At 46.5% G+C, this 14,389-nt stretch overlaps 1 protein-coding gene across 5 annotated transcripts in view; it reads left to right on the forward strand.

Moving 5' to 3' along the window:
- The window catches only part of CHST1 (carbohydrate sulfotransferase 1), a 56,068-nt gene that overhangs the window by 24,884 nt on the left and 16,795 nt on the right, over window positions 1–14,389 (forward strand). Inside the window, exon 4 of one of the 5 annotated variants that reach the window (XR_013985106.1) lies at window positions 39–704. The gene's annotated coding sequence lies outside the window, so the exon portion shown is untranslated. Of the gene's footprint in view, window positions 1–38; window positions 2,111–2,181; window positions 2,593–2,646; window positions 3,110–14,389 lie in introns of those variants that run through there. The other 4 variants (XM_081002063.1, XM_081002062.1, XM_081002066.1 and 1 more) reach the window with 4 other exon arrangements.

The following is a 14,389-nucleotide window of genomic DNA, read 5'->3' on the forward strand; positions in this document are numbered from 1 at the left end:
TACAATCTGCAAACATGTTTTCTTTTTCACTGTTTCAGGTGTGAGGCCCCGAGTGCAACAGTCAACATGGTGGGCTTCACACAGTCACCATGAGGATATTCCAGGGAGAAAGGGACCTGCTCCCTAGGTGTACTGTGTACCCTTGTAGGGTTGAACCAAGAACACGAAAAGATGCATTCTCAAATGCTCAGTAAATTCCCTTCAAATGGTGAGAAAGGTTGGGTCTGCCAGTTTCAAACAATGCAAACTCTGGGGCCACAAGGCCACTTTGAGAGAATTAGTGAAGATTAGTGAATTCTGGCCGTGAAATAATTTAGACCTATTGGTACCTATTCAGTAGATCCAGTCTATTTTCACCTTCGTTGGTTTCCAATTAGTTTCTGGACCCACTTCAAAATCCTGGTTATGACCTATAAAGTATACATGGCTTGGGATGTCCATACCTGAGGGAAGATTTCCTTCTGTATGTACTTCCTACCTGTATGTACTTCAGCCCCTATCTGAGTTCTACCTCTGACCAAACTTTGGAAGGTGGTCACGACAGAGAGGACCTTTTTGGTGGTGCACCCCCCCCAACCGAATACTTTCCCAAAGGAAGCACACATGGTGTTCATGTTGTTGTCTTTTTAACTTCAGCCTGACTCCCCCCCCCCCCCCATTTTAAAATCTCCTCATTTTAGTCCGTGTGGCTTGACTGGTGGTTTCAGCTGAGCTGGGGGGGGGGTTGTTTTCAAAAAGCTCCTGTGATTGGCATGATATTGATGGTGTGTTTGGGTTCATTCAATTGAACCAAGCTGGTACTATAAACCTCAGCCCTGACATCCTTGGAGAAGCTTTCATAAGTGTTTTAGGGAGCTGATATGTACGCCTGGCATACGGGTGATGCCTGACTTGGGAGGCATCCCTAACTGAGAGAAGCTCGCGGTCTTCTCCTCAGCGAGCCCCACAGCGCCCCGCAGCGGTCAGCCGCGACGGCTGAAGTTGCGCGCGCTCCGGACAGCGGCCGCTCCAGAGATTCTCCCGCCTCACAACCCCCGACATCTTTTAGCGCGGCGTCGGCGCCTTTAAGAGAGGGAGTGAGAAGCTCAGGCTAGCCATCTGGAAGCTGGCAAGTTGTCCGCTGGTTCGACAAAGAGCACGGCGAGAGCACCAACACCGCCGGCAGCAGCAAGCTCACGCCGGGTCCGATGCCACCGCCGAATCGCCTCAGGCGGAATCGGCGTGGCGCGCGCGGCTGCTCGCGCCGAATTCCCTTCGCTCGAAAGGAAGCGCGCTGCGGAGGACAGGCCCGGCAGGGGGTCCCCCACCCTCCCCCACGCGCGCCCGCCGCCTCGCCCGCGCTTTCCTCAGTTAGGCAGAGCAGAGCGCGGGCTGCGCTCTGACCCCGGAGATGGGCCGCGGCGGGAGGGGCCGGCAGCTGCTTCTGCTGCAGATCTGGCTCGGCGAGGGGAGCTCCCCGATGATGATGCTGCTGCCGCCGCCGCCGCCTGCACCGTTTCCTTGCTGCTGGCTGTGCGGTTGGAAGGGAGCTCAACCTCCGCCGGTATAAAGAAAAACAAAACAAAACCCCTCCTCGCTCTCCAGGGAAGGCGGTCGGCCACTAGGTCCGCACCGGTTTCAGAGAGACTGGTCTGGAGAGCAGCAGCAACTGCCGAAAGGATACTTCGGCGGCTCGGCTGCGGACGAAAGCGCGGGACTTTTCTTCCCCCTTCGCCCGCCCTCGCCCACCTCGCAGCCCGCGCCGAAGCGTCTGAGGGAAGGAAGCGGGCGCCGCCGCAGCGAGAAAGAAAAGGCGCGCGGGGAGGGTCGGAGCAGCCCCGCCGCCCGCCCGCCCGCCCGAGCTGCGCGTGGGTCCCCTCCTTTGGCGGTCGCGCGTGCGTCGTCGTGCGAGGGGAGGGGAAGGGGGGGCGGTGGGCTGGCGAGAGCCAGAGCTCAGCCCCGAGGAGAGACACACCGGAGGATGGTCCTCCCGCCGTGGCCGCGCGCCGCCGCTGCCGAGCGAGCCTGAGCTGCGGACCGAGGGGAGATGCGGCCGGCGACTCTGGCTGGAAGCCCTTGAGATGAGGCGGACACCCGCCGCGGTGCCCAGAGCGGCTCCTCGTTTCCGAAGGTAGCTGGCTGCAAGGGGAAGGCAGGACGTGACGGGGGCTCCTGGCAAGTCCCTCTTGCCCAGGGCGGGAGGGGGCACCCAGGACGCCGCTTCTCTGGCCAACGCGAGCGGCAGGAAGGCTTCAATCTCGCTCCCTCTCCCCCCCAATTCTCTCTATTATTAAGCGAGAGGATGCAGCGCGAGCGGGGTGGGCGAGAGACGTGATGCTCTGGGTCGGTTATTCCTGGGCACCGAGGAGGCAAATGGAAATGCACTTTTCCGCTCTGGAGGCAGCCTAATAATGCAGGCTATGCAGGCAGCGCCTTAAAGACGGAACAGATTTATTTATTCGCCCTTTCTTTTAAAAAAACAAACGTGGCGTAAGCTTTCGTGGACTAGCGCCCAACCCACTCCGTGCCTTACAGCCCACGGAAGCTTATGCCGCCGTCAAATCGCGTTTGTCTTTCTTTACGGTGCGTGTTCGCTCCGCGATTTTAGCCCAGGTTAGTTTCCCCTGCAACTCTTGAAAAACTACGTACCTTATTGTACAAGGCGATCCAGCAAGGGTTGTTAAAGTAAAGGATTGGCTCGCCCGCCCACCCTTTTTTGCAACAACGGCGACCACCTTGCTTTGAATGTAGGTAGAGGCTATTGTGGATCAGTTAACGCAAAGAGCAAAGGTGTGTTGTGTTCAGTTTGTGGTGGTGCAGGAGGTCGAGAGGGCTCGTCCACAGGTAAAGGGGATGGAGCGGTGGCGGGAGAAGACTTTCTGTATGTGACTGCAGAGACACGTGGGAATTGCCGGGCTCCTTAGAACTAGGAGTCTCTCATCCAGGTACAGGCAGCTGGCTCTTTGGAAGAAGAGGCGTCAGGAAACCCCAGCATGATTTCCAGTTTTGTTAAGCTAGTGCCAAGGAATGACTCTGATTCCAATGCAAGTTTGGGGGACTAGGTTGGCCTTGCTTGTGATATGGGATGCCAGAGCAGCACAGCGCTGGAGAAATGCATGGGATGGGTCAGGTAAGGGCATCTACAACTTAATGTTTTATTTTGGGATTCCTCCTCCAGCCTGCCAAGGGGTAGCGATTTTCATTCTTATCTGGAACTTGGAGCCTGGGCTGGAGCAGAGGTTTTAGGGTATGTTGCTTTTTGCAGGCTTTGTAATGCTTTCTCCTGTTATCGCTTTGTTTTCCGATGTGATTAAGCTGGCAGCTGGAGTCCCCAAACTCAGTGCTTAGACCAGCCTTTCTAATTTCTCTATCTACAGCTCATTCCCTGGTGGGTTAGGATTTCCCTGACTTGTATTTTCAGCATGGCAGTAGTAGCTTTCCTTATTTAATTTTGGAGGCAGCAAGCATGCCTTTCATCGGTCCTTTAGTTAGAAATGACCACTGAGGAAAGAATGCAGCGACAAGATACCACTTCCTTCTTGTCTGACTCTCATTTGGCCTCTTTGGGGCAGCGATTTGTGGGGAGGAAATGAAATGTTTAGCTGAAATGGGAGCACTCTTATTTCCTAACGTGGTCTAGAACAAGGAGATAAATGAGACCGAAATGCCTTTCCAGTTGATCAGTCTGTAGCACAACAATAAAAGCAAAGTTGTTGCTTCTATTGTGTTGGACTCTTGACATCTTCCCTTAAGAAAGTGGATCTGTTTCAGGGATATTCTGTTTTTCCAGCACTCAAATAGCAACCTATTGTTTGGAAGAGGCCAAGCTTTCTCCAGCTGGTGGGGCCATTCTAATTGATTATGAGGACTGAATGGAATCTGATGGTGTGAAAGTCGTGAGCACTCACTGTATAAAACATGTGATATCATGCTCCCTCATGTTAAACAACAACAACATAGGTCTCATCCTGAACAGGCTTAAGAAAAGTATAGGAACACTCAGCAAGCCTTCAGACTTTGTCCTGAGAACAGTTCCACCTCGCATATAGATTTCTTCTTTGCAAGCTGAATATTTCCTCTGGGGCCCCCACCATCCAATCTATGTTTCTTTTACTAAAGCAGCCCTCCCTGCAGCAAGGCTTTCCCCACATCCATTATGTGTGTATTGGACGTCTCACTCACACCTTTGAATTTAGGTGTGCAGAATCATTCCACAAAGACTAAAGTATGAAACAGGTTTATTGAGACACCTGTATTACATTTCAGCCTTCACAGAATAGTTTTAAGGAAATATTGTTGAAATAAGAATTTGGGGGATGGGGGAGAACCAGGGTTGGCAAACCTCCAGATGTTTGCACTACAATTCCCGTCCTGTCCAGCCAGTCCAAAACATCTGGAGGTTGCAAGGTTGGTGAGGTCAGGACTAGTTCATAATCCAGAACATAACAGTGTCAAGTCAGTATTATCCATTCTTTCTGTTTCTGCAACTCTGTAGTATGGGCACCAAAATTCCAGAGTTCTTATTTCCCTCAAAGCTTTGATTCATCAATTTAAATACCAAGATATCTGGGTGTGTGAGAGAGAAGGGGAACAAGGAAGGAGTTTTTGTCAACATCCAGTCTAGGCTATTTATTGGCGCAGAGTTCCTCAAATTTTGGATCCTAGATGATGTTGGTTGAGAACTTCTGTGATCCTCAGCCAGCTTAGCTGATGATCAGGGTTGATGGGAGTTGTAATCCAACAACGTTTGGCAACCCAAGCCTGGTTTACAGTGTTTATAGGCTGCCCTGTGTGTCCAGCATGGCTCACAAGAAGAAATAAAACCATTTGAAATTCAAAAATAATAGAAGTATAAACACAGCATAAAAATAGTCACATGTTGTTGTTTAGTTGTTTAGTCGTGTCCGACTCTTCGTGACCCCATGGACCAGAGCACGCCAGGCACTTCTGTCTTCCACTGCCTATAGTCACATATATAAATCTAAAACAGATAAAGAGGCTGCTGCTGGAGTGACTCAAAGGTAAGTGCTATGTGGGAGGGCATTTCAAAGCCAGGAAGCCTTCTCTGGAAAGGTAGATTTCCTTATAGTCACTCACCACACCTTACTGGATGGAGACACTTGAAGAAGGTCCTCTGAAGTTCTCAAGGGTTGCATAGGTATGTGTGAAGAGCAGTAGTTCTTTGGGTACCCTGATCCCAAGTCCCAATGGGTCTTAAAGGTCGAAAGCAACATCTTGAATTGGGTACAGAAATGGACTGTGAGCTAGTTAAGATAGTGAAGCACTAGTCAGATGTGCTTCCATTGCAAAGTTTCGGTCAAGCAGTTTTGTAGTCATGCACTGAATTTTCAAAAGTAGAGTTTTCTACAATGCCCTGCAGTAGTCCAACTATGAATGGAACCTTTTTTTAGCAGTCTCAGGCAGAAATGCTGAATTTTGCAATTGAAACTCAGGCTGTTGAAGCAACCAGCTGTTTTCTGAACTAGAAGAAATGTTCTTGTCCAAAGCAGGCTGTTTATGACTATTTAAAATAACTGGGGCACCTTTTAAAGCAGGATTTACCAGGTATGCTTCAAAAAATGCATCTACACTAGTGGTACAGGGGAATGTGGCACTGAGAAGGAAATCTGGGGGTACTGTGCAAAGCAGACTGAGGATGAGGAAGAGAGGATTAAGACAGGCTGATGGTTTTGATAGTAAAGTATTTGCATTCTTAGGTTAGGTATGAATGAAAATTAGGCTTATTCCCCATAGAGGGCAAACACGGACCTTAAGAACAAGGTTTAATAGTTGCACTTTAATTTTAGATGTATGGTCTACCCAGTCCAAAGGACTGGGAGTGGGTTTCTACCAGTGTTCTACAGTAGAAATAGAGCCTCTTATGCCAAAAGTTCAGTCTAATGTCCATTACAAGGGGTAACATAAAGTTCCCAGCCATATTCACCCTTACAATGAAAAGTAGGGACTGCAGCCATTTGCAGCATGTAATAAGAGGGAGGACCCATAGCTCAGTGGTGGAGCCTCTGCTTTGCATTCAGCAGGTCTCAGGTTCAATCTCTGGCTTCCCCACTTAGGGCTGGGAGCCAACCCTGCCTGGAGAGCTGCTGCCAGTCAGTGTAGACAATACTGTGCAAAACAGACCAAAGGTGTGACTTGTTATACAGCAGCTTCCTATGTTGCTGTGTGATGCTTTTTCCACCTATTGATTCCCTCCTTAAGTATTTCCCTGGCTAAGGTCGCTTCTAGTTATGGAAGCCAGCTGGTGTGTATATGTGTGCAGAATGGCCAGGGAGCAATTTCAGGGAAGAGCTGAGTGCAGGAGGAGTTTAGGGAGGTGGTTCCCACTTTCTGATTCTCCCCAGCAAGTCTGCCCCTGAATTCTGCAATATGTTGGAAAACATGGGTCTTGGGTATGTTTCCCAAGAATGCCTATTTTGGTTCCGTAAATAAAACTTCTTCTGCTGTTACTTTTTCCTTTATGATATTTTGAAAAATGCTTATTGGGAAAAGCCAGAGATTTAATTCAGGGACACCTTTTTATTGGGTGAACAATAGTATGATGTGGCTCTGAGGCACATCTGGCGAAAAGGCTGCAAAGTATCTCTGCTGTTCTTCACACTTCTCAAATCTGCATTGCCATCATATCCTACACACATTCCAAAGATGTGCACCTGTGGCCATTTTCTCTCTGCTTCTCTGTGTTTGCTTTTAAAATAGGAGGTCAAGGATGCTCGTGGCCTTGAAATGAAGCCACCTACCCATTTGGCTCCAAACCAAGAAATTTATTTACTTTTCCTAATCCCAGCCGTTCCGAATTCACTTGTTCGCTCAGTACACCTTGTACAAAGGGATAAATGTACCATCAAATATATTCCTACTAATTCCCTTACCTGGCGCTGTAGTCTAAACCACTGAACCTCTTGGGCTTGCCGATCAGAAGGTTGGCGATGGGGTGAGCTCCCGTTGCTCGGTCCCAGCTCCTGTCAACCTAGCAATTCAAAAGCATGCCAAAAAGTGCAAGTAGATAAATAGGTACTACTCTGGTGGGAAGGTAAAGAGTGATTCTGTGCGCTGCTCTGGTTTCGGTGTTCCGTTGCACCAGAAGCGGCTTAGTCATGCTGGCCACATGACCTGGAAAAACTATCTGCAGGCAAACGCCGGCTCCCTCAACCTGTAAAGGGAGATGAGCACTGCAACCCCAGAGTCGTCTGCGACTGGACTTAACTATCAGGGGTTCTTTACCTTTACCTTTTATCTGGTATATCTCTCCCTATCTCCTCCCTACCGCCGCAGGCCGATTCCTCTTTTCTGAATTCCTCCTAAGGGACCTTTGTCATCCTCTAAATAATTCCTTCCACTATTAACCCAGTATCTCTTTTACTTGGGTTGAGAAACTTGTGCTAACTAAAATAAAAACTAATAAAAACGAATCTTCTGTCTAATTTTAAGGAAGAGGAACATGATGTTTAATTGCATGTACATTCTGTTCTCTGAAATCATTAGTCTGTTATTGTTGTTATTATTATGACTACAGAACCATAATTCGCACAGTGAAACGAGGTGATACATACACCTTGGTAGCAAAGTTTCCCACAAGCAAGATAGAAACACAATTTCTTCAAGGACTGAGGGTGGGCATAATAAAGAGATTGAAGGAATGCACTGTAAAAACACAAAGGAAATGTTTTTAACAGTGGGCCAGAGTGAGCACAGGTGACCTTCAAACTTTAAGTTTTATTCAGCAGAGTTGATCTGTACACTGCTTACTTCAGGAATGTGAGGCTTTAAGTTGCCTCTGGCGGGATTTGAACCTTTTAGTGCAGAATTGACTTGTGCTGGGCGTTGGGGTGGGGTGGGGAAGAACATGAACAATTCCTGTCAGGGTTGGAGTCAAGCTTTTAAATTTTGTTGGAGTTCTACCTATGTATAATGTCATGCTTTCCCACCACACACCCCTCCCTCTTGCCTTCAACTAGTATATAAAAGCAATTCTTCTCAGGGCAGTATATCTCAAGGGGCAACCTTGATCTTAGTGAAAAGGCTCCTAATTCCATGAAACTGTTTACTCTGTTTGAAAAACTGTACTTACTTCTTGAGATGAATTTAGCTAGGGGAATTTGGTTGACTGATGTGCACACAGATTTTGCCACGTAGCATGATGTGGCGCGCAGAGATGAGTGTTCTAGGCTGTTTTAACACAGGATTTCTTAGTTCGACCCCCCAATTTTTATTTATTTGTTTATTTATTGGTCTGGCAACAGCACTCCCAGCCAACAATCCCAGCAAGCACTGTCCTGCCCCTATGGTTTCTCAGATATGCAAAGAACAAAAATGTGTTTGGAATCGTAACTCTTGCCATCAAGCTTTGCTATCTACCCTGCCTGCAAGGCAGCAACATTTCATTTCAGGAAACAAAGTTATCATTCAGCCAGACAGTTAATGTAGGCAGCAAAGCCACAGTTTGCTCACTTCTGGCAGGATTGTGTGTGTGTGTGTGTGTGTGTGTGTGTGTATTTGCAAACCAACAACTTCATGTCTATCCTAGCTGCCTGGTTAGACAGAGAGAACTGCCAGGAGGCCCTGCTGATTTCCAGGATGCCTCTGTTCCAGTGATAACTAATGTGAAACTGGGGCTTTGCTGCTACATATATGGGAATCAAGTAGTTTGACCCTGAAAATCTAGCCTCTTGAGCCTTGACATGTGGGAGAGGGATACGGCAACTGAGTGATGAGAGGAAGGCACAATGTGTATCTTTTGGAGGCAATTTTCATTACCAATTCTTATGGAAATGCAGAGAAGAACAGTCCTAACTATACCTTCATATGGAAGACATAGGACTGGATTCAGCTAAACAGTTACACTAGAGGGGGCCAGTGCCACATGTCCCACTAGCTCAATGGGACTCCTCCTCCAATGGCTTTAGAGGGTGGGAGAAACTCAGAACAGCACATGGAAGGAGGAGAGGTGAGATTGTTATGTCTGGCAAGCTGAAATGCTGATGGAACTGTTGTGATATTAAGATGTTGAATTCCACCCATAAGTTCTTCACTTACCCATGTCACAGTTCTGTCCCCAAAAGGCAAAAGAGGATTGGGCTGAACTGTTATTGATAATAGCATGACACGAAATGGTCTGGTCCCCTCTCCTGACCCTGTGCAGATGTCAACACAGTGATCTCATCCAGTGTTAGAAACTGAGATCTGAAAGCTAGGAGCTAAACAGCACCTTAAACCTAGGTTATGGGTGCAACAACGGAATGTCCAGCTGCACTTTTTTATAACAAGAATACAAATCTGAAAATGAATGAACTGCAGCTACAAATATTATGTTCATTTTTCACATGGTCTAGTCTTTCCTCTGCCCACCCCCCTAATATTCTTAAGAGGGTCTCTTATCCAATCTTAAGAGAGTAGCTGTAAGTGGGGAGGCAGAAAAAGGTCCTCCTTTCCTTCCATTCTGCAGTTTTAATCTGAAATCTTAGGTGCAGTACTGTGCCCAGAGCTCAGAAACTGCTTGCACTAATGAAATTCCCTGTCGCAAAATGTGCCTAGGACAATGGGAGTTTCAAACACTGATCTCATCTGGTTCATTTTCCCCCATTTAACAGTTTTCCATCTGCAAAGATGCAGCTTATAGCTGACCCGTGGTATAACGAGGATTGCATGTATGGGTTACACATGGCTAATGAGTGGGACAGAGAAACTAATCAGTTTTCACCCCCTTGCCTCTGCTGCTGCTCTACTCAGGACCTGACAGCAGCTTCTGGAATAGATTCAGAGTTGTCGAAAAATGAACCTTCGTTGAAATAAAGCACTGAAGTTGGTTCCTCTAGTCTGCCTAGGGCAATGGCCTATCAAGATAGCAAGGGGACATGTACAGAAGAGGCTCATACTATTCTAGATTCCTTTGTGTCTCGGCAGAGTGAGAATACTATTGCTTTAAAAATATGCTAACAAGGCTGGGAACGTTTTCTTCATAAACAGTTTCCTAGGCAAATGGATTAATGTGACCACTTCATGATCACAATCCAAGTTTAAATCTATTCAAATTAGTTGGCTTTTGTGGTTCTGTTCTCTCTCTTGCAGATGTGTGTGTGCGCACACAAGTGTTTGCGGCAGTGTGGAAATTGGCCCTACATGTCAAGTGGGAAAGGCTGTATTGATTGGCCCTTCTCTCATGGTTCTGGCACTTTCATGCTTACCACAGATGTGTGGATGTGGCTTGTGTCGCATGTGCTGTTGTACCGCGCCCCGTGTTTCCTGGGGAGACCCTTATCTCAGATTAAAGCCTGCCAGTTCCTCAGCTTTGTAGGCAATCAAAGTTAAGAGGCAAAGGCATGGTCCAGCAGTGCAGCGGATAAAATACTGGATGTCAAAGGCCCTGAGTTAGGATTTAAGTCTTGCTTCATCACTGGGATTATTGGGGTAGCCTCATAAGTCTTTTATCTTTCAGATCCAGTTCCCCATTGGCTAAATGGGCATGAAACTGACTTGTCTCACACAGATTGTTGAGAAGCTGAATGAGATAGTAAAGGAAATGTGGCTACCTGCCCTACACCACCAAACTTGAGTGGCCAATAAAGTTATAATAACAATGCTCAACCCTGTAAAAAAAAAAAAAGCAATGGGCTTCACAGCAGAAGTTGCTGGAGTTAATAAATTATTCCTCCCTTGCTGAAAGGTGCTTGGCGTGCTTCTGGAATAAGACTTTGTGCAGAGTAGAAGTAAATTTAAGTTTATCCTTTTTTAAAAAATTAAAAAAATCCCTTTTACCAATGCTCTGGATTAAATGCACAACTGGAAGGAATTTGGAAATACACTGTATTTTTATTTGCCTGAAAGGCATGTACTGTAGCGAGAAATGTTCCTGTAATTAGACATTTGGTATGAACAGGAGTGTTGCTTACTGAAGGGGAGGTTGTGGTGAGTTGTGTACTGTATGTGCTTCAGATGCAGACTTAAGCCTTGGATGTGGTGAGGCGTACATTCAGGCGATGTGTACATTCAAGTGTATTAAAGTTACTGGAGGCTTGGCTGAATGTGCCTTGCCTGTTAGAAACCTGGTGTGTACCTTCTGGTAAACACGCTGCAGTTATGACTCCCAAATGCTGCAGTAGCTCTTGACCTGTCAGGCGGAGGAATTTGAATCATGACTCTGGAGTGGGCTTGAGCCATGTGTACCCTTGTGTCCCTCTCTGTGTACATAACATTTGTGTGGGGCATGTGTGTCAGCTTGTCAGGAGCTTTTCTGCTCTCTTTCCTTCAGCATCTGAAGTCTCCCAGAGCTTCTGCTATTGACAATCATGTTTAGAGCGAGGCCCAAAGTCCTGAGTCACTGTATTGTTTCCATGGAAACAGACTTGTTCATTATAATCTGTTTTAGGGGTAGTGGAAAATACAGTACAGATGCTGCTAGGGGTTGGGCTGCTGCCAGAATCATACTGGCCAAAGAGATGTAGGATTTCATCAAGTTGGGTAAGGGGGGCTCATACTTTATCCACAACAGCAACTGCAGCAGGTTGTTTTGTGAAACCCTGCCTCGTGGTTCAGAGACTGATATGGCTGTGCGTGCATGTGAGAGAGACATGGACAAGCTGCACAGCTGGCAGATATGTATCCTAATTGTGCCATTTCTGTACCTCACTTGTTGCTATGAAATCCTCCCATTCTCTTTCTCAGTATTGCTGTCAGCTAGGCAAGGATTCAAAGAAGGTACCAATGTGTACGGTTGTATCTATGATGCTGGAAAGGGGAGGGGAATAGTGAAACTAAGTGCCCAGCCAACACCAGGTGCTTCAGCGTCTGTTGGGAATAGTGTGTGTGTTGAGGGAAGAGAAGGGATTCCCAAGGGAGGGTTTCTACGCTCACTATGAAAAATAAAATATGAAACAAGGAAGAAGTCAGCACGAAGCTTCAGTGAAAAATTGTGTGCTATTATACCTGTTTGTATTTTTTCTATCTGCCCCCAAGCCAGTGTTCACCATGCCTGGTGGGTTGAAATGCTTTTCCTCAGCAAGGCAACCAACCAGTGTTGGAGTAAAGGGTGGGGGGAAACCATATAAATCTGCTCAGAGAGCAAGCTTTAAGGCCAAAAAAGTAATGAGAAATATGAGCTAATGAGAAGTGTGACATTAGTGAGAGACAAAGTAAGTCATCATTGCTGGAGCTTGAGGGGGATGTGGAAGGAGGGGTTGGCACACAAATTAACAGAAGCAAACAAACCTGTCAGCGATATGGTGTTTTCACATTATTTGGGTTTTGAAATTTTTGTGCCCCTGTAAGCGCCATGACATTAAGTGAAGATTTGATGTAAGGGCAGTGTCTGATTCATAGGGCAAGAGCACCCCACCTACCCAGAGCTGAGTCACCCACACCAATCAATGAGTCGGCTTGTGGTATTTTTCCTTCCCATTCTGCTCAGTTTGAGACGGACAGAGCCCAACTCTCTGAAGGTGGCAGTGATGGAGCTGTTTTGCTCTTGCACTTTGTAAGCTAGTCGTGGCTATGTGGGAAGCATGGATGTGGATACTGCACATGCCTTTATTTTGTTGCCCATACCTACTCTGGGCAGGTGTGGCTTGTAGTGCGCATACATGGCATGTAGCAATCTACACATGGACTTTATTATTATGCTTCCCTCCAAGCAAGAAAGCAAAGTAGAGATGAAGAAGGTAACAACATGGTGTACGATTTCTCCATGGTCAGGGAAATCTTGTGTGCACTGGATTAATTACTCAATCTACTGGAATCTATCGTTTCAGGCACCAGCTTTAAAAGATGAGAAAGATGTGTTCTGAAAAGCTAAAATGATGCATGCCTCACATTATTGGAAGTCTTGCATTTCTTGGTCTAACTTTAGCTGTGCTGTGGAAATGAGGTGTCGCTTTGGCATGGTTAAAATTTGGCCAGATTATGTTGGTGCACAGTATAGCCGGTAACTGGCTATATGGAGAAATGCCTACGGAGTCTGGTGGCAATCACACCAACTTGATAACATGTGCAGCAAGCCCAGGAGAAATAGGGAGAGCAATTTTAAATGTACGTTGATAAGTCTAATAATAATTAGGTAGAAAGTAAGGAGGGATGAATATATTTCTCTAGGCTGCTCTGACAACCATCTCTCCCAGGAAATAGCTGAGACACCCGCCCCCACCATTAGCAGAGTTTGTGAAGTCCAATGGCAGGCTCTAGTGTCTGAGGCTAAAGTAACAGCGCTGTTGGCACAGAGAGGCAAAAGGACTTGGCACAGCCCATCCCTGAGTGAAACAACATACTTAAACACTTTCTTTAAACATTCAGTGCAGGAATCTGGCAGTTGAGGGCTCTCCAAGCTTCCTTTGTGTCTGTAACTGAAAAACATGCAATTGTGAGGGCATAGGACATATTTATCCCTATGAAAAAGTGCAAGTGAACATTTCATTTGGCTGCAGCTGATTAGTGCTCCTTGGCTGGGCTTCAGATGTACATTTGATTCTGTTTAATGTGATATTTCTGTTAGGTGGATCCACAGCTAGTTGAGCAGCCATACACAGCGAGTGCTTATTAATGGCTCTGTATCAGCCCGGAGGGGGCTCTCAAGTGGAGTACCACAAGACTCTGTCTAAAGCTCTGTGTTGTTCAGTCATTTTATAAATGACTTGGATGAGGCTATAGAAAGGGTGTTCATCAAATCTGCAGAAGACACAAAGCTGGGGGGATAGAAAATACCATAGAAGAGTCAGCACCAGGATTCAAAATGATCTTGACAGGCTGGAAGACTGGCCTGAAACCAACAAGATGAAACACAACAGAGATAAATGTAAAGTCCAGCATTTAGGTACAAAAATAATCCAAGGTACACATTCAGGATTGAAGAGATCTGACCCTGCAGCAGTGCATGTGAAAAATACTTAAATAACTTAGTCAATCACAAGCTGATCATGAGCCATCAGTGTGATGCAGCTGCAAAAAATGTTAATGCAATGTTCAATAAAAGAAACAGTGTGTCTAGTTTATAAGAAGTAATAGTTTTACTGTAGGTTGTATAAGACTGTCTCTGGAGTACAGTGGTACCTCGCAAGACGAATGCCTCGCAAGACGGAAAACTTGCAAAACGAAAGGGTTTTTGGTTTTTTGAGTTGCTTCACAAGACGATTTCCCCTATGGGCTTGCTTTGCAAGACGGAAACGTCTTGCAAGTTTGTTTCCTTTTTCTTAAAACCGTTAATACAGTTGCGACTTGACTTCGAGGAGCAACTCATAGCACGCGGTGTGGTAGCCTTTTTTGAGGTTTTTGAGGACTTTGGTGATTTTTGAAGCTTTTCCGACACCGTGCTTCGCAAGACAAAAAAACCCGCAAGACGAAAAAACTCGCGGAACGAATTAATTTCATCTTGCGAGGCACCACTGTACTGTGCCCAGTTCTGGGTACC

This window comes from Podarcis pityusensis (genome assembly GCF_964106645.2).
Source record: "Podarcis pityusensis genome assembly, chromosome: 1".
In the NCBI taxonomy this organism is placed as follows: Eukaryota; Metazoa; Chordata; class Lepidosauria; order Squamata; family Lacertidae; genus Podarcis; species Podarcis pityusensis.